We start from the raw sequence: 25,502 nt of genomic DNA on the forward strand, positions 1-25,502 counted from the left end.
TTCCCTAGAGGACATCTACCTCCCATACACTAAATGTTCCAACTCTTTTAGCTACGGGAATGATGATACTTTACCAGTTTGGAAACAGTTTTACAGAAGAACATTAGTGGAGAAAAGTGTGAAATCAAAGAAAACCTGAAATGTAACCATAACATGATCTGCTTTTTAATGGACCCTTGTATCAAAACTACTGAACCAACCAAGAAAACTAATGAAGTCAGGGTTAGGTTTAGGTTTAGGTGAGGACTTCATAAGGAATGTGATGTTAACAAACCAAGGACTGGATAGCTTCTCTGTTATACATCATGAAAGACTTTCTATGTCGATAATGCAGATAAGATAGAGATACGGAGAAATACTACAGAGGGAACAGAAACATCACAGCATTTACTTTCGGTTTGAAATGCAAAAGACACTTAAGAAATCCATAAAATTAGTTGTTCTGCCATATGAATTCCCAACTGCCTCCCCCTAAGGGTTGTTATTATGTTACTTTTTCTTTCTTATAAAAGTTAACACTTTGTTATCTCTGTAGGGAAATTCCACCCCTGTATTTTTGTCATCCCAATAAACTTAACCCATTTGCACTTATTCATTCAACTACAACATGCATGGAGACATGGGTCAGCTCATACGGGTGTTTTTGGGGTTGGGCTCATTAAAAGTGGGTAAAACTTGAAAATATTGGTCTTATCTGCTGCAGTTACATGAATACAAGACATCAAGTGTAGTTTATTTTAACAGTGTTATTGTTCTCATCTGGAGACTTAAAAATATTCATTTTGGGTTTTTTCTCATGTCAGGAAGGTGTTTATGTGTTTGTATGAAAGTTCTAAATAAAAGAAGAAAATATTGTAATGTAGAAAAGTGATTATTATTACAGAACACTCAACCAGTTAGTATCACCTATCAGTTTGGCTAAATCACTAAGGGTGTGTATTGGCAAGAATCTGGTGATACGATGCAAATCACAACACTAGGATCACAATACAATATATCACAATATAAGATGATACTGATAATAAGGTAATTTTTTGTTTATTCATATTCTATTAATTCATAACTAACATCATAACATTATTTTTGTGCAATCCCAACAAAAGAAACTAACATCTGCCTCTCTCAGACAGTAAAAAGTGCATTTAGGATGCTTCAAATAACCATTATTTAATAAAACAGTGTTAAATAATAATAAATAAAATATAAACAATAAAGAAAACCAAAAAACAGTTGAATAAATAACTAAAAATATCTACACAGTACTTTTTAATATCGATACAGTATTGTGAAATGAAATATTGCGATATATTGCAGAACCAATATTTTCTAACACCCCTATAAATCACCCATTCGTATTTAACATTGTCAAAGAATATCAACAGCAATAAATACAGTGTATTTTATTTACAATGGGAACAATCTAATAAAGGTCGGTGATGGACTGTATGCAACCACCTGACCCAGACAGGGATCATCAAGGTAAAGTTGACACACAGTCACAGAAAAAATTATTAGACCATCAAAAGTCATCAAAAACAATGGTTATGCAATCAAATACTAACTCCTGTGTGTATCATGTGACTAAAACAGACAGAAAAGAAAACATGGAATGCCTAAAAGCACTGTTTTTGTCAGTACAATGCCATAGACACTGATGTAAGAACTGAAGTGATTTTGGTTATTATCAAGAAAACATGGAAACTGTCTAGATATCAGCTCTGAAATTAAACTCTTATGAGCTATTTTTGTTGTTATCATTCTATTTGTCCAAACAAATGTACCTTTAGTTGTACCAGGCATTAAAATGAACAAGAAATTGAAGAAAACAAGGATGGTCTAATATTTTTTTCTGTGACTGTACGTATGCCAACACCTACACAAGATCAAATCTAAGACCCCACTGAAGAGGTCTTTGACAGACGTTGCCTTGCTGATGTTTTCAGGATAAATCAAGAGAAGAATTACCATCAAAATGTGAAAGCATTATCTAAAAGGGTAGTGTTTCCTCAAATGTTATTTCACCACTGTTGTGCCCTGTTTTCTGTAAAATGAACTTTTATAGCATCTCCAAACCAAATGCTTCATGTGCTGACTAACCACAACTATTCCAACTCTACTGTCTAACTTTCCAAGCCTGGATTGCAGTTTTTTCAGATGTAGTGTGATGAACTGGTAGAAATAGTACAAGATTACTGATGATAAAGCAAAACTCTCAAGTATGCATATCATACTCACTTGTCCTTTTCCATCATTTCTGCTTATTTCACCCTCTGTCCTAAGAAATGCAGTATTTGTTGCTGCTTTCCTTCACTCTGCCTGGTTTTGCTGCTTCATCTATCTCATGTTGATCACATTTTCTGTTTAGGGCTGAGTGGCAGAGATGCTGATCTCTCCATCTTTTCATGTTGCTTAGAAAAGATTTGCGAAAACCTGACGCAACTAGTCGAGGAAAGGCAAAAAATAAATAAATAAATAAATAAATAAATAAATAAATAAATAAAAATAAATGCCGTGCTATTTTGACAACCATAAAAAGAGGAAAATATTTTGACTGGCACTTTTGTGTTAATAGCTGACTCAAGTTTTTTCCCCTCATTACTTTGTAGGAAAGAGAGAGAGTGAAGACAAAACAAAACAGCAAACAGAAAGGTGACAGAAGGAGGGCAAAGTAATATTTGGCATTGGTCTAGACTTCAAGGCTGATCAGCGTTTTATGACTTCTTTAGACTAAGTAAAAAACACTAAAGCAAAACCAGATCAAAAATAGTCAGATGTAAAAAATGACTGAGAATTAAAGGATGCATTAGCAGCTGAAAATAGCCCCATTTCATGTTTAGGTTTAACCGCAAAGAATTTTCCTTCTGGAATAAGGTATCAGCTATGAATGATAATGATATGGGCTAAACCGTGGCAGTAGTGACTGAAGACGCCCAGTTTCCCAGACATTGCACTGTAATCTGTACTGCTGTTCTGTACAGAGTATTGAATATAAAGAAAGAAATCAGAGAATGCAATCCTCTGCATTCCCAGGCTTCATGAAGATAATGATTCCTAACAGTCTACATTTATACATTTTATTACCGTTTTACCCATAAAGACCCAATGCTGCTTTTGTGGTAGTTCCTGGTGGGGTTTTCTGTATTTTTAACCTTTCTTAAGTGATTTAACATCATTTACTCTATTATTATGCTCTATATTTTGCATTTTTAAGTGAAAAGTTTCCTAATCATGTAGATGGTCATTAAAGCTCAGATTAAAGTTGAGGGTTATTATATCCAAAGTAGAGAAAACTGAAGATAAAGATCATTTTTTTCTGCAAAATATGTTGTTAACTGACGGCCTGATCACAATCAAGGGTACCAGAAAGGGTGCACATATGGATAAAAAATAATAATGCTCTATCAAAAAATCAGACAGGTCATTTTATTTGTCTGATATTTCTCTTTTAAAGTCCAAAATATTTTTGTATTATGGTGTCTACTAAAAATTTTGCAGGCTTGTACGCAACCCCTGTCAAATCAGAAATTATTGGGTGTACGGACACTACAGCCTAATAGCCTCCATATTTAAAGGTCCCGTATTATGCAAATCTCACTTTGTGAAAGTTTTCTTATAGTAGTGTGTGTTGCAGTAGCCTCATTATGAGGTTCGAATTTGAAAACTGTCTGTTTCCTCCCTGCCTTGCTACACCACAGTTTGTGAAAATGCCTGCTCAAACGGCCGAGTTTGAGTTGGGTCCGTTTATGACGACATAAGCGGATTTAACTCCTCCCCCTGACTGTGCCCCCACCCTGCATGAAAAGGTGAGCCCCACCCTGGCAAAGTACCTCTTGGACAACAAACATGGCGAAGGTGAGACACGCAAGTTGTGGTGTTGTTGGCTGCACACACCAACACGAAAGTTTATTTTTGCTCCCCACTACCGAGCCTCTCCATAAAAAGTGGCTGGATTATATCTTTGATGGTCATGTACCAAACAACATTCCGAAATGCTTGTATGTGTGTGCCCGGCATTTCACGGACAAGTGTTTTTCGAACATGGGCCCATACAGCTCCGGCTTAGCACAAAGACTCCGAATCAAGAAGGACGCAGTACCAACGCTTCGTGACCCAAGTACAAGTGTGGGAGATGTAAGTTCTTCTCATTTTTTTGTATCTTTACTGCATAACCCTACATTACGGATAAGCGGGTCGTTGTTGATGTGTACGTCTAACGTTAGCATGGCAGCTAACATAGCTCGGTTACTGCTGCTAACGTTTGCGTCCCCGTTAACATGCAAGAGCTGATAATATCAAGAGACATTCAACAGAACTACTTTGAACACGGGCCTTTTGTGGTTGGCATCAGTATAGTTAGCATCAAGCTTGTTAGTAGCTGCCTGCATTAGTGGCGTCTTTCCGTGTCAGGTCCACGAACCCGACACAACACCGCCGTTTTCCGTCGGGGCTCAATCACGCCTCAAGGCAAAGAAAGCCAGTGTTTGGAAAGACGTTCTGTCTGAGACATGTGTATTGTAGACGAGAGAGCCATGGCTTCAGTCAACATTAGCGCGTAGTACCGCTAGCGGAAGCCGCATCCTCTCCCAGAGAGGGGAGGGGGAGTGGGCGTGGACAGATGCGTTCATTTGCATACCCGGAAGCAGGCCCAGAAACAGCCTGTTCTGAGGAGGGCTGGTGAGAGGGACTTTTTCGACCGCTGAAACTCCGAAAAAAGGATGATTTTGGGGCGAACAAACTTAAATACTATGTTTTTGGGCTTCTGAGACCTATATGACGTGACTGAAAAATAGCATAATACGGGACCTTTAATGCCTACGAAGATATACAAATGTTTCAGCACTCAGGATAATCATGCATTGTTTATTGCATAGATGTCGTGTCCAAAGCATGTGTGCTGAAAAATTCCATATATTGAAAGAAACAATAAAATTAGACCCACATATTTTGAATATGGTGTACGGACTCTACAAGATTGGAATGAAAATCTGGCTTACCACATGGTGGCATCTCTGTTAGATCTGTAACTAAGTCTTCCTGGTACAGGAGGAAAGAAACATTTGTGAACAAGTTATAACAATATATCTATAAGACATAGATGCGATATTATTGACAGAAGTATATTGGTGTACGGACACTACATGAATTTTGGTGAACAACGCGCCATTGAAAACATGCGGTTTGACGTAAACATCTGTTTACCACATTGTTACCAAATTTTCTGCAGCCAGGGAGCATACCAAAATCTGTCTAGTTGTGCATTTTTAGTCATAATAATACTTAAATAACAGGTTCCCATTCTATTATTACAGTTAAAGGGCTGTAAAAGAAGGGTTTTCAGAACAAAATGGTTGATTGTCTTAATACTGAAAATAAGAATTGATAATCAACTAGAAGCACTCGGAGAGCGCAGACCTCCGCCAAGGCTGATCAGTGCCCCCCCCCCCCCGTGGGCCCCCCCACGCCAAGGAGGTTATGTTTTTGCCAGGGTTTGTTTGTCTGTCTATTTGTTTGTTTGTCTGTCCGTTAGTGTGCAACATAACTCAAAAAGTTATGGACAGATTTTGATGAAATTTTCTGGTCTGTGCCCCCCCCCGTGGGCCCCCCCACCCCCGATCACCACCAAAATTTAATCATTTCTTCCTTATCCCATTTCCAACAAACCCTGAAAATTTCATCAAAATCTGTCCATGACTTTTTGAGTTATGTTGCACACTAACAGACAAACAAACAAACCCTGGAAAAAACATAACCTCCTTGGCGGAGGTAAACAGCTGTTCAACAGAAATGATCAATAAATGAAAAGCAATGTGATGTGTGTATTTTGTAATAAAAAAGACACAGGAGTTGAGTAGTAATTATTTATTGTGTTACAAAATATTATGAACAATAATTTTGCTTTCTTATAACAATAAAATTGTGCACATGTTTTCACGCTCATTGGGTTGCCATTTTATCAGTTTTTATCTGATTTTCTTCAAATTTGGAGGATTGCAAGATCTAGTAATAAGATGGCCAAAGAAACATTTTGGGAATGGTTTTGGGGGTATCTTTTTGCAATACTGATTAATAACTGATGCAAATATGGTTGTACACCTTGATTGTGATCAGGCCGTGAACATAAAATAAGTGTGTCCATCCACTGTCATTGACCCAAATCCATGGGTTTTACTGGTGAATCAATGTTGTAGAAGATGACAGTGTTTCCACGTTCACTACGGAGTCTCTGAACGTCCAAATGGGTCGCATCTGATGACCATGAAAAGATGACAAACTGAATTTTACACCAAATATTAACGTCAATTGACTGAATTAATGGACTAACAGTTATTAAACATTTTAGATCATTGAAGGATTTTGATCGCCAGTGGATTTTTGGATCTTTATGGGTTAAATATGTCTGGAAAACACTGGTCTAAATAAACTTGCACAAAATGTTGTTGTACTTGGTGACTTTTGCAAAAGCCACTATTGTGACCTTAACATTTAACCCCGTGAAGGTCAAATGTTTTGTGACACTATGTAGTAAATCAGAATCAAATTGGATTCACAGGATTTTTTGTCACATGGGATATGATTATTTTATTTTAATGAGAATTTGGGGGAATTTTATAGTCACTGTCATCGGGAAATTATGACATACTGATGTTTGGTCATGTTCCCTTTATGTCAGTTTTCATGCTAAAGGAACCAGGCACCAGATAGAAGTCAGTATGAGTCTTCAGCTACTGGAAATTGAGGACATGAATAAAGTGACATTATTAAATTGTCAAAACAGGAAGACTAAAATTATTGGATACAAGCTCACGGTTTATGTCTCATTTAATGTTATATTTAGTTATGCAGTTTTTCCGATACAGTTACTGTTTCCGAACCCTAACCACAGCCCCCCCAACTTTTTTTTTTTTTTTTTTTTTAACCCATAATCCACTAGTTTTTATGCCTAAACCTAAATCAATTAAAACCATAGCAATATAATCCAAGTCACTTTGCTGTTATCTGCTGAAATTAACTCTTTGGATCAGACTAATAAGGTGATAACAGCTTTTCAACAGGCAGTTTTCTCCATCTATTCTCTATTGTGTGTGAAATTGAATTATGTTCCGCTATATTTTAAAATAGCAAAGTCCCACTTGAAATGACAACGTTACAGTCAGGTTCCCTTATTTGGGTTAAACAGCACTAAACATTTACTGCCTGTTTTATTGATTTTATTTATAGGCCTGGAGATTTCAACACATGATTTTGATGATTCTGAATATTGATGCCAATGTGTATGGTGCCACATCACATAAACAAACATATTTCTCTAAACTGAGTGGACTGAAATTTTTTTTTTGGGGGGGGGGGGGTTTCCCATGCAGTTCCTCTGAGAAAAGCCATTCAAATGATTATAATTTATTTACAATGAAAGTCTATCCTCCTCTGCGGTTTCACTGATGTGTACAGAGTCCCTCAGATCTGCCTCACATTATCTACACTCCATTAGTTCAGATGTACACAACTTCCATTCATTTCAGTACTGGTGCTACATTTTGGAATCAGAAAACAACGACAACAACTTCCAGTGAAGTTGCAAAGATAAACTGCATTTTGTAGCTGTAGCTAATGCATTGTTTAATGTTGCCCTCTTGTAACAATCAATTTTTTAATCCCTTTTGTTGGCATTACACAAGTTTAAATGATTAATAGACAAAAACTAAATATTTCAAGTTTAATTGAAAGTTCATTCACCCCAGTAGCTGAAGCCTTGGTTACATCACATTTCATCAAGTCATCACATAGTGGTTAAATTTGAAATCAGAGAAAAGAAAATAAGAGCGATGGAGAGACAGGAAAATGTACATATAGAGACCAAAAGGATGAGAGTCAGACTACAAATGGAGATTAGAGGTGTATCAAGAAATAAAGGAAAGCATCTGTAAATGTTGTATTTGTTTAATCATAATTAATAATTTCATGTTGTCCGATAATTTCGATCAATGTTAAAAAGTAATTTCATGTGTTTATATTGGAACACAATAATCCTGTTTTATATGGTTAATATATTGGTGCTGTGCCCGGCCCAGAACCAGTGTTAGTTATGTTGCGGTGCTATGGCAGAATTGAATGATACAGCTACATTGAAAAGCATGGCTAAGGGGTATGGAGGAACTTTCACTCATGACAAGCGGCCAATGAGGTATTTTTCTTTTATTTGCAACTCACTTTGTTTATATTTCCATGTTTATAACATCAACTATGTCATGCCTAGTTATTCATGTAAGCATATGTGTTTCCGTTGCTGTATGTATGTCTATCAGTTCTCACGGCATGAAAGACGAGAGGAGAGCGAAATAAATACCAGGTTTAAAGGAACCGATCCGTGTCTGTCATGACGAGAGCTACAGCATGTAATGGAGTATCTGACACAAGCTTTTCATCAGTGAACTGCAAGGTCTGATTATTAATGATGTAGTAATTATTTAAAAAAAAAAAAAAGGACAAAATGTACATCAAAAACACGATGTACACACACCTCAGGACCAGTTCAGTCTTCAAATACTTCATACAAGTTTCAACACATCAGGAACAAACAGCCACGTGGATTTGAGGATATATGTCACAAATCACGTGCACACACACACACACACACACACACACATATTTTTAGCAGTAACTTAAGAATTCATAAACCAATTGGGACGGGACATTTGCACCAATGTGAAAAAGAAACGATTTTTAAGTGAAAAGTTTGTTCTATGGAGGAAAAGTGTTCAAGGTGGGAACTTCTCCATCCTTCATTAGTAACCGCTGTAAGACTCCTGCTTCAAACTATGACCAGTTGTGAAAGAATACCTCAGTGAAGTGAACACAGAAAGGTTTGGATCATATTGGTTAGGAATAGTATCAGTGAATCTTAACCACTTGTTCCTTTTCGACATGCCAACAGATTTGTCCTGGTCTCTGCTCTGACTGCCACTGGTTGAGGGTCATACTTGGGGCTTGGGTTGTACTTTGACTTTATGGTACCTACATTTTTCCATGGAGAGAGAACATGTCAGGAACATGCCTGATTTCAATGAGAGGGTAATTGATCACTTTGCCTGCTTGAAAGAGAGGTGAGTAAAATTTCAATACAAGAAAAGCAATCGGAGAGCACAGACCTCCGCCAAGGCCGATCAGTGGGCCCCCCCCATGGGCCCCCCACCCCCGATCACCACCAAAATTTAATCATTTCTTCCTTGTGCCAGTATCAGCATTTCCTGAAAATGTCATGAAAATCCGTCCATAACTTTTTTGAGTTATCTTGCTAACAAACAAACAAACAAACATGCACACAAAGCAAAGTGATCACAATACCTCCTGGCAGAGGTAACAAGTGAAGAGTGAGTGTGTTATTAAATGGTGAGTTGTGTTATGTTGTACTCTCCAAATGCTGAATTGTAAATAGTTGTATTGATTGCAGCCAAATATACACTGAATATATTATGGAAAGATCTGATTAATTGCAGTTTTGATGATAGTATAATTTGATTATAATTTGATCTGATTATCGCTATGGCGTCCATGATGGCTATAAATAGTAGATTGTGCTAACAGTGATTTCATGAGCAAACTAGTAGATGCCAGTGTATCTGCTGATGGCCACGGTGGAAGTGTTTAAGTGTGGAACCAAATTTATTGTATTGGAGACATTTATGTTGATTTATGTTGATACAAAATCCTGTGCAGTATGTATGATTCATGTCTGGTGTTTCCATCTAATGGTTGAACAGGAAAACCAAAGTAAACAATGCAATGTAACACTGTAAAGCTAGCTATCTGACTTTTATTTATTATCTTTTTACCCATTCAACGGGTCATCTTAGCCATCATCGCATCAGTTGCCCCCCCCTGAGAAATTAGTCAGGAGCTGCCACTGCTCACAGCGCTGCCTTCTACGGGTAAAGGGTGTGTACTATACTGTCAACTCTGACACTTTCCTGATCTCACAGATGCACACAAAGCTCTGTGACACACTGATAGATAGTGGTAAGTAGAGAAAGCATAGTAGGTCCTCTCTTACATACATCATACCTCAAACAGACCTCAGGTAAGATCGTCTCTTCATGAGAACTTTGAAAAATATGTGGAACGTGAGTGGAAGAAGAAAACAAAGTCTATCCAGCGATGACTGATGATTGTTTCTGATATGGACTAAGGTGGATAAGAGAGTTTGGGACGGTGGTGGGTCATGTATTTCATACCTAGGCCTTCAGTGGTGGTCTACCTGACTTAATCCATCTTTTAATAACAATACTATACACAAAAAGAAATATGACAGGGTGTTGCATCACAGTATCTCATGAAGTGAGAATGAATAGCATTAATAAAGTAAGACTCCTTTCACTACAGCCACAGCTGCACTACATGCATCCTTTCAAGCAGAATCATCAATATTTAGTTAATAAAATTACAAAAAACTGTGAAATGTTAATGAAATTCATTATACTCACCAAAACTGCAGCTTCTTTTTTAGTATGTCTGCAATCAAAGCCAGTTCTTCTTATCTGTCACCCACTGTGGGTAAAGAAAACAGCTCTGAAACCTAAACTAAGACATTTTAATTTCTGCAAGTCATTATACTTCATACTTCAAACAGACCTCAGGTAAAATCACCTCTGTGTGCAATTTGTCATTTAGTTTACCTTTTTAACATACTATTTATAGTTTCTTTTCTCTCCTGTATATGTATCACTTAAAAGCAAGTAAAGAAACAAATTGATTGGAAATGTGGAGTTTAATATGGTGATAGATGAGAGTGCAGAATTACATCTCACACCTTGATTCAAGTACAGCATGAACACTTTGAAGGCTGTGATAGCATGTGAGTAGAAAAGCTACTATTTCCCTCTGAATATAAGCTTAATATAAATGTTCTATTAATTACCTTTACTGTATGCTGATATAACACCTTGTCCACTTATTGCCATCTTTGGAGTCCCCCTGGATTATCCTAAGTCAGGGGTCTCAAACATGTGGCCCGGGGCCAAATGCGGCCCACCAAAGTTTCCAATGTGGACCGTGGGATGAATTTGTAAAGTGCAAAAATTCCACAGTCAAGGCTGTCAAAGTCATTTTAGTTTAGTTTACACATACAGACCAATATGATCTACAATCAAATAATAACAGCATAATAACCTACAAAAAAAAAAGACTCCATATTTTCTTCTTGGCTTGATGTGAAAAAAAATATTACACTATGTCTATAAATAATGACAACTTCAAATTTTTGACTTTGTTTTAGTGCAAAAATAACATTAAATTATGAAAATACTTACATTTACAAACTATCCTGTAACAATGTGAATAAGCTGAATAAATATGAACAACCTAAAATGTCTAAAGAAAACTAAACACAATTTTAACAGTTTTTCTGCCTGTTACTCAGTGTTTAGTCTCTTTGTGGCAGATATTTCAGAGCAAAAATAGGGCTGACAAACCACTGCAGGACCCACAAAAACTGAAGTCAAGGTCGTCATCGAGATTGATGGACGAACAACAGTGTCTTTGTAGATCCGATCCATAATGCACATGTATAAATGATAAGTTGAGGCATAGTATTGTAAAAATTGCACTTATTTTTCTTAAGAAATTTCAGTTTTTTGAGGTTATTCACATCTTTTTTGTTTGGAAAGTTTATTTTCATAATTTAAAGGGGTTTTTTTTGCACTAAAACAAAGACAAATATTTGGAGTTGTCGTTATTTGTAGGTTATTATGCTATTATTTTACTGGTCCAGCCCACTGGAGATCAAATCGGGCTAAATGTGGCCCCTGAAAGAAAATGAGTTTGAGACCCCTGTCCTAAGTTCACCACGCAGAAACTAAGTGTGTTAGCATTTGCTTCTTTGATTGCCCGTGGATGTATCTTCTCTCTTTGGAAGTCGCCTAAACCTCCAGCAGAACACGCCTGGATAAGGGACGGAATGTCTTTCTTGAAACTGGAAAAGATCAAATTTTCTCTCAGAGGATCAACTGAGAAATTTGACATTATATGGAAGCGTTTCTACTCTTACTTTGATAAAACATCTGTAGAAAACACAACAGAATAGAATAGCTGTAACACTCGTAATTAAGTGAATGTGGACCAATGTGGGTGGGGGATGGGGCTACTACTTTTCTCCTTGTTTTTTTTTTTTTTTTTTTAGTTCAAGTTTTTGTTTGTTGTTAGTTGTTTTGTTTTGTTTTTTTGGAAAACTGGAAAATTGGACATGCTTATACCTGTGCTGAGAGGATATGTATGCTGAAAATGAGTCCTAATAAAAAGATTATTTAAAAAAAAAAAAATTACCTTTACTGCATTTTTACATCCACATGCATAAACTCACACATGGCAACATGGCAACATCCAGAAAGTGATGTCCTGGGGGAAGACAAGATCAGTACTTAATACTCAGTGAGTGGTATGTTCATGCTGAAATAACGCAGATTCATTACAGCTAAATGATAGTTGATAGTTGTATTTAGCCTTTATATATTGAACTGTGTCTAATTTGCTCAGGCATGAAACTTGAAATTTCCCATCTGCTGCCAGTCACTGTGGCTGCAGGTTCTTTTTTTTTATATATATTTTTCAAAAAATTAGTGTATCACAGAGATCAAAATTCTCCAGAAAAAAAACCCCTATCCTTATACTGAGAACAGCAAGAACTCCTTAAGACGTAACTTCTGACCATCAGTTAGAATGTACTGTAATAAAAGTATTGGACTAAAAAATGTGATTTATAGAAAATGCTTACTTTTCAACCCAACACTGTTGCTGTAATGAAAACATCCACACTGGTCATCCTCTGTGTCTGAAGTGGCCACAGCCGCTTGATTTGCTTCTCCTGTTGAGTTAGTGTTTTAATCCCATAACACCCCTGTAACTGAAATAAAGCTCCATGGTATAAGGGGAGGTTCATTCATTTGAATGCTGCAATGTCAATAGATGGCAATGATAATGCATTAAAGCAATCCTGTTAACAGTAGGTTATTGGATGAGATCATCCCCTGAGACAGAGTTAAAGAAACCATGGAACATTTAAGCTCTTACACTGAAATACCAATTTATGATTCCAGAAATTGGCAAGAATTGATAATGATAATGTCGTGGTTGTTATATTCCACTGTGTATGTTATAGCTTCTTGTAAACCTTTTCAGATGTGGAACTTCAAATAATTACAAAGGTTGATAATAGTTACTTCAAGGAACAATATCTGTGGAAATAATTCTCAGGAAAAAAAAAAAAAAAGCACTACATCATGCAGCTCATTTGAGCATCGGTCGATCATCAGTCCTCTGTGTTCTGTAAAAACATTCTCAAGGTGAAAACTGCTTGCTTCAAATTGGAAATTATTCACTGCAATCATAACACGTCAATTTAGTGACAACTTCAATTTCACCCAAACTACATCTAGTTCCTTTTATTTGACAACCACGAAGCAGTCATTCTAATCTGTTATTTGTGTGCATCTTCCCACTTAACTCCTTCTTGGTTTTTTTTTTGCTTTTTGCTTTTCTTACAGCTGATGACTCACCCTTAACACTTATTATCCAGCTGTCTCCTTTAAGTATTTGTTTATTCATATAGATATCATGTCATAATGTTTACACTGTTGGCGTGATGGCGACTCATTATTTGTTTATATGGTGGGAAAAAGTGTTATAGTCTCACGGTATTAGGAAGATCCTTATTTTTAGAAAGCTGAAAAATTATTCTTTTCCAACATTGAAAATGATGACACTTCCAATGCAGTTATGGATTACAGTGTGTTAAAGAAAAATCTGAATTGAGGAATTTGCAGCACATCCTGCAGCCATTTTTTTTCTTTGTTTGTTTACCTCAGTTGTAATTCAAAAAAATCTCTGACTAAAACAACAGCAATAACAAACTTCACAGTCCTTCAAGTGTGAAGAATGTCTTTTTGGGGATGTTTGTTCAATGAAATACAAAATATTAAGAAAACAACCAAAAAAGTCCTGATTAACTGTCCAGTTTTTGCTTGATGATGCAGAAGCCTGGCCAGTCATCCGTTTTTCTCAGTGCAGTCGATACTGAGAAACCAGTCTGGAATTGGGCCAGTTGTTGTGAAATATGCCCAATCTACTTTATCCTGGACCAATCACAAATCTTGGGGGCGGGTGTTTTGCTGCGTCATACTTCTTTTTGTCGCGAGTCAAAGTCAGTTCCAAGTCTGCAAATCTCTTTACAACTGTTGTCGGTTGTTTGATTCAAAAATAACCCATAAAGACCCAGTGCTGCTTCTGTGGTAGTTCCCAAATGATTTTCTTCTCTATATTTGACATTTCTTAAGCGATTTGTCACCATTTATTATGTTTTTTGTATTTTGCATTTTTTCAGTAAAAATCATGTATTTTCCAATATTTAATGTACAGCTCGTATAGATATTCATAAAGATTAATCTTGTGGCTTATTATACCAAAAAACAGGAAAACTGAAGAAAAAGTAGCTTTTTCAGTAAAATATATCATTAACTGAACATAAAACAAATATCTATGATGGCTGTTATTTATCAAACTCCATGGGTTTTACTGGTGAATTGATAATGTAGAAAATGACAGTGTTTCCACGGTAACTATGGAGCCTCTGAACGTCCAAATGGGTCATATCTGATGATCATGAAAAGATGACAAACTGTATTTTACACCAGTTATTTACATGTATTGATAGGATTAGTGGATCAACAAATATTAAACAGTTTAGATTAATCAATGGTTTTGGTTTGTTTTAAATGTTTGGGTCTTTATGGGATAAGGATTGAATTACAGATTACATCCTGTATTCTTAAGCTTCTCTGACAAAAGCATCATGTCCATCTTATCTGTGATTGGTTTACTTGGCGCCTGTTAGTCCCGCCTTCATTTTTGGATTCAAGCCCCGCAATTCCGCACGGATTTCTCATTGAGAAAGACAGATGGCTGGCCCGGCTAGTGATGCAGCAGAAGTGGAGACATGTCTTGTGTAGTACATGTTCCATCAACATTAACCATATTTTTTGTGTGGTTCAGAGCTTTGGTGGTCTCTACCAAGGTAACCATGGTAACCACTAAAAACTCTGCTCATTCATGTAGAGTTTTTTTGGGGGTCTTTCTCCTCAAAAGTCATTTTAAAGTTGACTTTAACTCATAAAGACCCAAACATCTGCTGGCAACCAAAAGTATCTACTGATCGAAAATGTTTAATACCTGTTGATCCATTAATCCTATTAATCCATGTAAATAATTGGTGTAAAATGCAGTTTGTCATCTTTTCATGATCATCAGATAGGGCTGCACGGTTTTGGCAAAAAATAAAATCCAGATTTTTTTCCTCTAAAAACTCAATTTTCGATTTTGATTTTTGAGTAAAACTACCAAAGACAACAGAAGTCAGCATGTCATTTTTGTGAGCAGCTCACAATGCAAGGCACTGCTGCGACCTCAGATCTGTGATGGTATCACGTGATGGGCCCACAGAAGTTTTATTTTATTTATTTATTTTTTCATTAAATCTTTATTGAATGAAGCAGAGTATACGAACAATGTATACAGCAAGAAAATAACATAACAAGTTTGCCAAATACTGATGGTTTTTAGAGCCTTTTTGGTTCCAGATTTATCTAACAGCTTTGAATAAAATTCAACATCTTTCAAAAAATAAATATTTGGTTTTGTGTTACAGAACTTACATTTGTGAATGAAAAATTTAATAGGTAAGAGAAATAAATTAATTATAATTTTTTTATTTTTATTTTTTCCTTTTTGGGGTATCTGGGCCCATAGAAGTGATACCAACATAAGTCAGTGACAGGCATCAGTTGTGCCTGTGTGGACCACATTATATGAGTGATCCCCATGTGGTTAGGGTTTAAACTGGGGGATCTGTGCGTGGAAGAGACAGACCCAGGACACGCTGGGCAGGGGGCTGTCTGGGCTCCTCTGCTGAGGCTGTACAGTACAGTGCGGATCCGGGACAACGTAAGATGAGTGATCCCCACACAGTTATATTTCAATTGTGGGATCCATGTGTGAAACCATGGCTTACATTGGTATCACCACTGCAGGTTCATGAACAGATTTAAAGTCCGGTCATTACAAATAAAATAATAAATAATAAAAATAATAAATAAATAAATAAAATAAAATAAAGATTATTATTATTACATAGACTTCTGTGAAAGACCGCTGTCACAGATGGGAGGAAGAGCCTACGGTAGCCCGCGGTAAACCAGTAAAACCCATGGAGTTGGATCAGTGACAGTAGACTGAGACACTTGGTTTATGTTCAGTTAGTGATAGATTTTGTAGAAAAAGTCAGCTTTTCTTGACCTTTGAATTTACTCAGAGCTTTTGGGGAACATTTATATGATCAGTAAATTAAATATAGAAAAATACATGATTTTCACTGAAAAAAAACACAAAATACAGAGGATAATATTACACCATTATTAATGGTGATAAATCATTTAAGAAAGGTTAAATATACAGAAACAATCACTTGGGAACTGCCACACAAGTCACACTGGGTCTTTATGGGTTAATACATTTAGCCAGTGTAATTGCGTCATCCTTATAGTAGTTGTAACTCACTATTACCACAGTTAGAGAGTCTTTTTAAAGAGAGGAATGAGTCATAAAATCTATCGAGTATTACAAATCAAAGAGAATGACAGTTTAATGCCATAACAGTATTTTTTATCTGTTATTTTGCCTAAATACTTAACCTTGCAGTACCGTCTGCCAGGCACTTTGCTCTGTCACTCCATCCAGGAAATACAATAATGGCAGTTAGTTGTGGATTTGTATTAATGTGTGTGTTTTTTTTTTTTTTTTGGTAAAAAGCAGATTCTTCCTGTGAAAAAGGAAATGTTTTCAACTAAAAGCAACTTGTGAATCATCATCCAAACCTTTTAAACCAAATGGCCCCATCTGCTGAAAGTCCAACTCAGAGTCTGGATTGTAACATTTCTAGATGTAATGCCATTAATTGGTTGAAATGGTTTAAAAGCTTATGAAACCAAAAGTATCGCTAATGTACTTGCTTGACTTTTTCCATTATTCCTGTTTATTTCAGCTTCTCTCCTAAAAAGTAGTTTGTTACACCTTTCCCGTTCTCTACCTCATTTTGTGTGTTCATCCTCTGTCGCATGTTAATCACATCTTCTGTTTAGAGCCGACTGGCAGAGATGCTGATCTGGCCGTCTTTTCATGTTACTTCAACAGATTTGGGAAAACAAGGTGAAAATAGTAGAGGGAACAATAGAATTAAGGGAATGAATGCAGTGCTATTTTGTCAAGCATGAAAGGACATCAGTATGTTGACTGGCACTGTTCAGTTTATAGCTGAGTCTAGTTTTCTCCCTGATTACTTTGGATGAGGAGGGAGAGAGAAAACAAGCAACACAGCAAAAGGAAAGGTGAAAGAAGTAGGTCTGTTAGAGGATACTTTCAGGACACTGGTGGACTTCAAAATAAATGAATAAAATACAAAACAGGACCAAAGACCAAAAATAAGTAGATATTTAAAAAAAGACTGAGAATTAAAGGATGTTTTTGCCATTAAAGGTGGGATCCGAGATCTTAGAAAAACACTTCGAGCAAGCTTACATTTTGAAAATACTCAGTTCAGAAGTCCAAACCCCTTTCTCCAGATGTCCCCCTGAAGCCACGCCTCCAGAGTACTGGCACACACAATGCCTGTTTCTGAGGGTTCACGAGCACTGCACCAAGGTTCTAATCATTAACAAAAACGAACGAAATGACGAAAACTAAAATTGAAAAAACATTTTCGTTAACTGAAATAAATAAAAACTCTAATTAAAAGAAAAAAACGATAACTAACTGAAACTGTATCGTGAGCTTACAAAACTAACTAAAAGTATAAAAATTATGGATACAATTCCCTTTGTTTTCGTCTTTGTCAGTGTTGGATTGATTTCTTTGGCTCCAGCAGTTTTAGCTGCAGCACCATACGACACCACACAATCTGTCATGTCTGGTCACTGGTGGTTTCCAGTCGTCTTCTGGTCCCCACTCTACCTGGAACATACAGACTAAAGCTGGGACACAGCAACACAGTCCTGTCCGGGGTTTACTTTAGTGATGAGTGGGGTCGGGTTTTTCTTTTTTTTTTCTCACTGTGTGTGTGTGAGTGACAGAGACAGAGCGGAGCTAAAGGACAGAGTCAGTGTTGAACTAGCATCCAGGTAAAAACTGGAGAGTTTATCACCATGAAAAGGCCTTCCAAGCCCTGAACTGCACAGTTTAGAAGAGGAGAGAAGAGGAGGATGAAAACTAATCCAGTTACAGAGGTATGAACCTGTTAGAATGTTAAAAAAACATTTGATGTTACTAGCTACAGCTAGCTAAACTGAACTGAAGCAAAGTTGGCTAATAATGGAACTGGAGATGATTAAGATATGAGAGATCTGCTAAGGTGTGGTTTACTGCTGATGGACTGGGTTATATATGTTTATAAGTGGTTTATATATGTTTCTATATAGTTTATATGTGTTTGTATGTGGTTTACGACTGGTTAGCTGCTTTATATATGTTTCTATATGGTTTGTATATGTTTGTATGCGGTTTAACTGCTGGCTGCTTTGTGCATCTCCTCTCACTCTTTGCACATCTTCGCATTGTTTTCACGTAAGTGATGTTGTATATGGATTGCACCCCCCCCAACCTGCTATAGGGAATGTATACATTGTACTGTCCATGTGTTTGTGTCTCTGCTCAGTCAATGAGCCGCCCTAACCCGACCCCCAAATAAAGTGTCCAGGGTAACCCATATCTGCGCCTCACTAATTTCTTTGAATAGGATGGTGAGGAAGATAAAATATATGAAATAACTAAAACTAATACTAAAACTAAACTAAACTAAAACTAAGCAGAAAAAAAACGATAACTAATAAAAACTAGCAAACCTGCTCTAAAAACTAATTAAAACTAACTGAATTAGAGAAAAAAAGTCAAAACTAAATAAAACTAAACTATAATTAAAAATCCAAAACTATTATAACCTTGCACTGCACAGCAACAATTCGCCAGCTGAGGCTTCGGCTCCGTCCCTGGCTTTGTCCCCGTATGGTCCCAACTTGGGCTCCGACGCCGGCTACGGCCTCAGACCCAGCTCCGACCCCGGCTAAGGCTCCGGCTGAGGATCCATGCATACCTCCTTCAGTCTCCTCCAACACCCCCGCTCTTACAGAACAGCCCCAGTTCATACCTATGTGACTAATATTACATTTCCCACTAATTTATGTTGGTGACAAAACAGTTTGCCGTGAACTTTCCATCCTAATATAGCCAAGCTGCGGCTCTGGCTGTGTTTCCTGTACAAGCGCTTCAAGCCTCTGAGAACGCATGATTCATGCTCGGAGAGGGGCACACGCGGGGGGGGGGGGGGGTGGCAAATGGCAGTTGAGTTTGATAGACACATCATATTCAATCATTTCGAGTGGGCGATTAAAATGATTGGATGGTGTTTTTTCAGTCCTGTCCGTTCCACAGGTGACTAAATTTTTTTTTATTTTTGTGTTAGAGCATTTAATTAATTAATTGTAATCAGGGTGTGAAGGGGATTTTAACCAATGTAGTAAAAAATGCTTCAGGAAAACATCTCAGACCCCACCTTTAAGTATGGGTTAAATGCACTGGACAAATATCTTTGGAGGGACAATAATATGGTGTTCTATGGATAGCAATAATAGCAAAACCGACTCTCAAGTCATGACTCCATAAATTGTGACGTGGAACGGAATGTAGCCAATCAAGGAGCGAGCTGACTTAGGAACAAGGAAGTAGGCATAAATAAAAACAAATATGGCTGACCTAAAACATAAAATTTGGTGGACCTCAGAAATTTGGAATTTTTCCGTCAAACACAGTCCCAAGAACACTATCATTCCCTCCTCTCGTTTGTCTTCTTTCATGTTGCATATTGTGTTTTTCCAGTTGTTGCTATGTTCCTCCTTCTTCGTTTTTGTTAGATCATGTTTGATGATGCGACATTTCTGGCTTGGAGGACTAGATTCTAGATCGGTGGTAGGACAGAATCATTATGTGTGTGGTGTGCTTTGTTCTAAATATCGGACACACCACACAGTACCATCAAAACTGTTCACTGCCTAATTTTTTATCTTCATGTGTGGGGTCTGGAAAAGATAAAAAATCTCTTCAGATTTAGAAAATCCTTATATGTGTACCCCGCTGAAGGAGCTCATGTGTCTGTGTAATAAAGATAATGTGTTCACCACTCTCAGGCCAGACTGGGCCTCTGACTCTTTTTCTCTATTATACTCTTTAACTAGAGTCACTTTGCTGTTAGAAAATCCAGACATTTATTCTTTTCTATGCATTTTACCTGCTATCACCTCAGACTAACTGGTCAAGAAAGGATTACTCCTTTTCTTCAGCCAGTCTACAGTCTCTTTTGTGTTTGTGTGTGACAGTATGTGTACGCAAATAAAATGAAATTATGTTCATCAATATTAAAATTGGTTAAGTCATGCTTGAAGTGTTAACTGATGCTGTTACAGTCGGGGTCCCATGTTTGGGCTAAACAGCATTAAAGGTTTACTGCCTGCCTTTATTCATTTTATTCATGGGCATGGAGACTTCCACATTAGCGGATTTGCTTATTCTTAATATTAATGCAAATATTTGTGGTGCAGCATCTCACATTCAGCACACAAACACTGACAGTTCTCTAAGATGACTGGATGGAGAAATGCATTTCTATCACCCAGTTTCTCTAAAATAAACTGCTCAGACTTTGATGATTATGTTAGTGCCAGTGAAAAGCAATTTGTCCTGTTCCTTTTACTAGTTAAGAAGAGTAATTCAGCACTGATTTGCATTATACTTAGTCCATTTAAGTGTAAGGCTTTACACACCATAGCCATTTGCAATGATAATGGTTTGAAGGTAAAACATATATATGATTATCATAACATTATTACCTCCGCCAAGGAGGTTATGTTTTAGCCGACAGTCTGTCTGTCTGTCTGTCTGTGTGCAAGATAACTCAAAAAGTTATGGATGGATTTGGATGACAGTTTCAGGAAATGTTGATACTGGCACAAGGAACAAATGATTAAATTTTGGTGGTGATTGGGGGGGGGGCACGGGGGGGCCCACTCATCTGTCTTGGCGGAGGTCGGCGCTCTCCAAGTGCTTTTCTAGTTAAAAGATGTAGTCCGTCTCAATCATTACTTACGATCCATTAAAACTGTATCAAGTCATCTGCAAATGACTGAATTCCAAATTCTCTAAAAAAAACACACATGGAAAATACCATCATCCAGACACACCCCAGTCCCGTCACGAACACGTCCTCTCACCGACTAAAGCTGGCTATCCCAGAACAGCTGAAGATCCACAGCACTGAAGGTGTCATTATATCTGGGTGGAACTGTGACTTAGAGGCATTCAGTCATAAGCCCACAGATGGTAGTTTTGGTAGCACATACAGCAAATGTCTGTACCTGCAAATACTGCACACACACACACACAGACACACACCAGCAATAGTAAAACTAATCCGTCTCATAGCGGTCTAAACCTAGCTCATGTTCCCTTGTTAAGTGGGTGAATAATCCGTTGCTTGATGAATTCTGCTTAACAAAGATAGAAAGAGCCAACATTGAAGGATGGGAAAGTGTTGTTGCTTTGAACAACTGGTCAATGCCAAACCAGTTATGCCTGTGGTAGCCTCTTTGACTCTTTCTGCTTTTGCTTTTACTACATTTTAAAACACAGAATCCGAAGGATTGTAAGACCAAAGTCACTCTAGCTTTTTCTGCTCCACAGGAGGTTTCTGTCCTCTTTGGACTCACCTTATGGCAAATGTGTTACCATTTGACAGGTGCACCGACCATTAAAAGGGTATTTTCCTGTCTAGGACATTTCTGGGTGTGAACCTTTGCACAGTGAGTGTGTAGGACCCAGCCAATGACTGTATTTGAACATACTAACTAACTAATGGAGCTGCACAGATCTTTTGACCAGCATCAGAAGGAAGTATGTTTGTTGGCTGCATTTACTCAAAAGCTTTCTTTACAGGTGCATGAAAGTGTCAGTGTTTTGATTTGGGGTTTGGAACATAACCACTGTGAACCAGTCAGAACAGTTCTTTCTCACTGAACAGCTGTTTTCTCTCTCACTCTCTCATTCTGTTGCTCCTTTGGCCACTGCTGCTCTTTGGTTCACTGATTGGAAGTTGGAACCTTTTCTTTACAAACAAGGACTGTTACATATTTTACCTTGGAGCTAGAACAGCGCTGTATTACACCAAGGTTAGTTGATTCAGGTATAATAGGTCGTTGGCACAGACATAAGCTATCTGGAGAACAAGGATCTTGGGAGCAAATGGGTCAAGCTTAGGCTTTTCTTGTGGAAAACACTCCAAAAATTATTTCTGAAACAAACTGAAATGGAAGTGGAAGCAAATAGAAGCAAAAATATACCACAGACCCTCAGCAAATTACAGATGTTTAGAAACTGTTTGGATAGAACATTGTAAAGTATATTTCTTTGATTCCAGATTCATTTGGTTATATTGTAAGCCCTCATTGTTCTTCCCCTGCAGTTAATTTCATATTATCGACTGCATCTCTGCTCCTTTTCTTTGCTCCTGTTAATTCTAATACTTTTTTTTATCAAATTTCTTGTTTTAGGTTACACTGAGGTTACCTCAGACAAAACAAACACTGAAACTTTAAAAGGCTTTGGGGCAATATAATTTAGATGATGTAAGAGAACAGCGTGGGTGTGTTTCATAAGATTAAATCATTTACTAACTTGCCAAAAAAAAAAAAGAAAAACAACTGCTCGACAGATGGGATTTAGTGAAATACACTTTGGGAATTATATGGCATTTTATCAAGAAAATTTTAAGAATGAGCTGTCTACTACAGCTGCTCATTTCTATTTACAGTATGTAGATAAATATCACATTCCGTTTTTATCCCTGGGCCAGAAATGGCCACAGGGATATTGTAATTGTTTTGCCGTCTGTCCGTCTGTCTGTCCATTCAATGACATAATTGCATTATCTGAAGAATGCATTGACATATCTGCACCAAATTTATACTGTGGATGCATCTTGGCATGGAGCAGAAGCCTGTTGAAAATAGGTGACCTTGACAGACTTTTTCAAGGTCAAATGGCCTTTTGCCTTGTGCAGTTATAATATCTGAGTACTTTCAAATAAAATATGTATGTAATAAGTTTTACATAAAGACAGTCTAATCTAAATTATAGGGCAGTAGCTTTGAACAGAATCTTATACTATATTTGGTCGAGGGGTTTTAAAAGTGAGCAGCACGTTATGTTCTGTAGACGCACAGATGCATCATTGAAGCACAGTCCATATTTAAATACTGTCTGTAGGACGAAGACAAAAACATTGTTATTAGGCATGTCATTTCTAAATCTAAAACTTGTTGGTTTTGCTGAATTTGAGGTCTAAAAGCTAACTTTTCGCATAACTTTTTGCCAGTGATTTCACTGTTTCCCATTGTGTCCTATGGGTAATATGCATTTATCACAATTTCAGTTAATATTTAGGGAAAGGGGAAAAAAATATAGCTGACAATTTGGGATGTGCTTGTGTCACATATTTCAAATATGGCCAACCAGTGTTCTGATCAGAAAACTGTTTGGTGTATCTTTGGACAGTTTGAGGAGAAGGTGGCTGCAGTGATCATTTGGCTCCAGGAGCAGAAATGTCCAAGGCCACACATCTGAGGGATGCAATCAGGCACATGCATTAGATGAAGCCAACCTGACAAGAATTTCCAGGACAGGAAAAGCCTCAGGTGGCATATCTGAACAAGTCAGAGTAGTTCAAGTGATGAACATTGGTAAGATCGAAGCATATGCATTCAGAGCAGATATCGTCTTCATTGCCCTGCACACCAAAATGATGCTAAATCAGAACAGAAAAAGTCACAAATGGATGCAGATCTTACAGATAGGACAGAAAATCAAACTGATCGGGTAATGCACAGCTCTGACAAAGTGGTGTAATAATTTAGAGATATGGGGCCGGTCAGAAAATACCACACCCAGAAAATCTCAGTTCTTGAAATTTGTCATTTCAATCAGACAGGCAGCAGACGATTTGAAGAAAGGTCTGAAAAAGCTGATAGGCATCATGTCCACTACACCTTTATTTAACAATAGAGCTGGAATGGAGAGATCTAGAATTAATTTAATATGTAAGGTAATGTAAGGTCTCATGATTGTTCCACTCTGTTTCTCAGCTGGCACCAACAGTGGTTTCAGAAATATGTATGCTTTTCTGAGGAACTGAGGAAGTTTTATTACTATTATTATGTAAACACAGCTCAGTGCTGAATTCTAATGCTTTTTGGATAAGGGCCAGTTTATTTTATAACCAAAGTTAAAGCTGTCATTATGTCTGCTGTCATTTTTCTGGAAATCGTATTATCTTGTAAATACGAATTCTTCAGATTTTGGCGTATAGGTACTATAAATAAATAAATAAATAAATAAATAAATAAATAAATAAATAAAAAGAATAATCAGGAGCAACAATTGTGTTTTTCAAAACTTGGAAGCTTAAAGGTTAAGTCAGATATTTAAGGGCTGTGTTATTAACTCCTTAAGCACCATATTATCTTATCAGTGGTTGATGAAAACAGGTGAAGACACTGGCTTCAAATCTAGAAAAACAAAAATAAAAAAGTTTCAAGTGGCTCTTGTGACATTTCATCACCTAAATCAGTGTACTTCATGGTAGTAATAAGTTTTTTTTAGCTATAAATTAGGTAAAGTCACTTTTTTATTATTATAATTATACATGGATTTTTTGGAGGGTGTTGTTTTTGTTTTTATCAATAATTTGTGGTTTTGTGAAGTTATGCATTGAAGTATTGCTAAAAGTATTGTTATTTTGTATCACACAAGTTCTGGAGAAGCAGTGTATGTATGATTATTCTGAATCACACGTGAAGTAGTATTTAAATAATTAATAATTTTAGTGCTGACTTTTGAAATGTAGTCCAGTCACTTTAATTGGATCTTAGATTTCCCAACCATCACTTTCATGGTGATGGTTCATAGTGTTAACATGTACAGTTCATTTGAAAGGACTTACATCTATGCTGTCTGCTGTTTTACTATCTGTTTCTAGGGATAAACATTTTTTCGTTTCTCATGTTTTTAAAAATAAAACAATACTGTTTGTATAAAATGCTGTAAGGCTACTTTACCAGGCCTGAAGACATGGTTGAACGCACATTAAAGGTAGAGTAGGAGATGTTTTCCTGGAGCATTTTTTACTTAACAAATTGATACTGCACAGCGCTCCTGAACCCTGAACAAACATTGCATGTTCCGGTACTCTGGAGTAGAGGCCGACCGATAGGGGATTTTTGGGGCCGATGCCGATACTGATATTGGGGTTTTAAAAAGCCAAAATCCATTATATCGGCCGATAACCAATATATGAAATAAGAACATTGATCTAC

This window comes from Sphaeramia orbicularis, chromosome 10, assembly GCF_902148855.1.
Source record: "Sphaeramia orbicularis chromosome 10, fSphaOr1.1, whole genome shotgun sequence".
NCBI lineage: Eukaryota > Metazoa > Chordata > Actinopteri > Kurtiformes > Apogonidae > Sphaeramia > Sphaeramia orbicularis.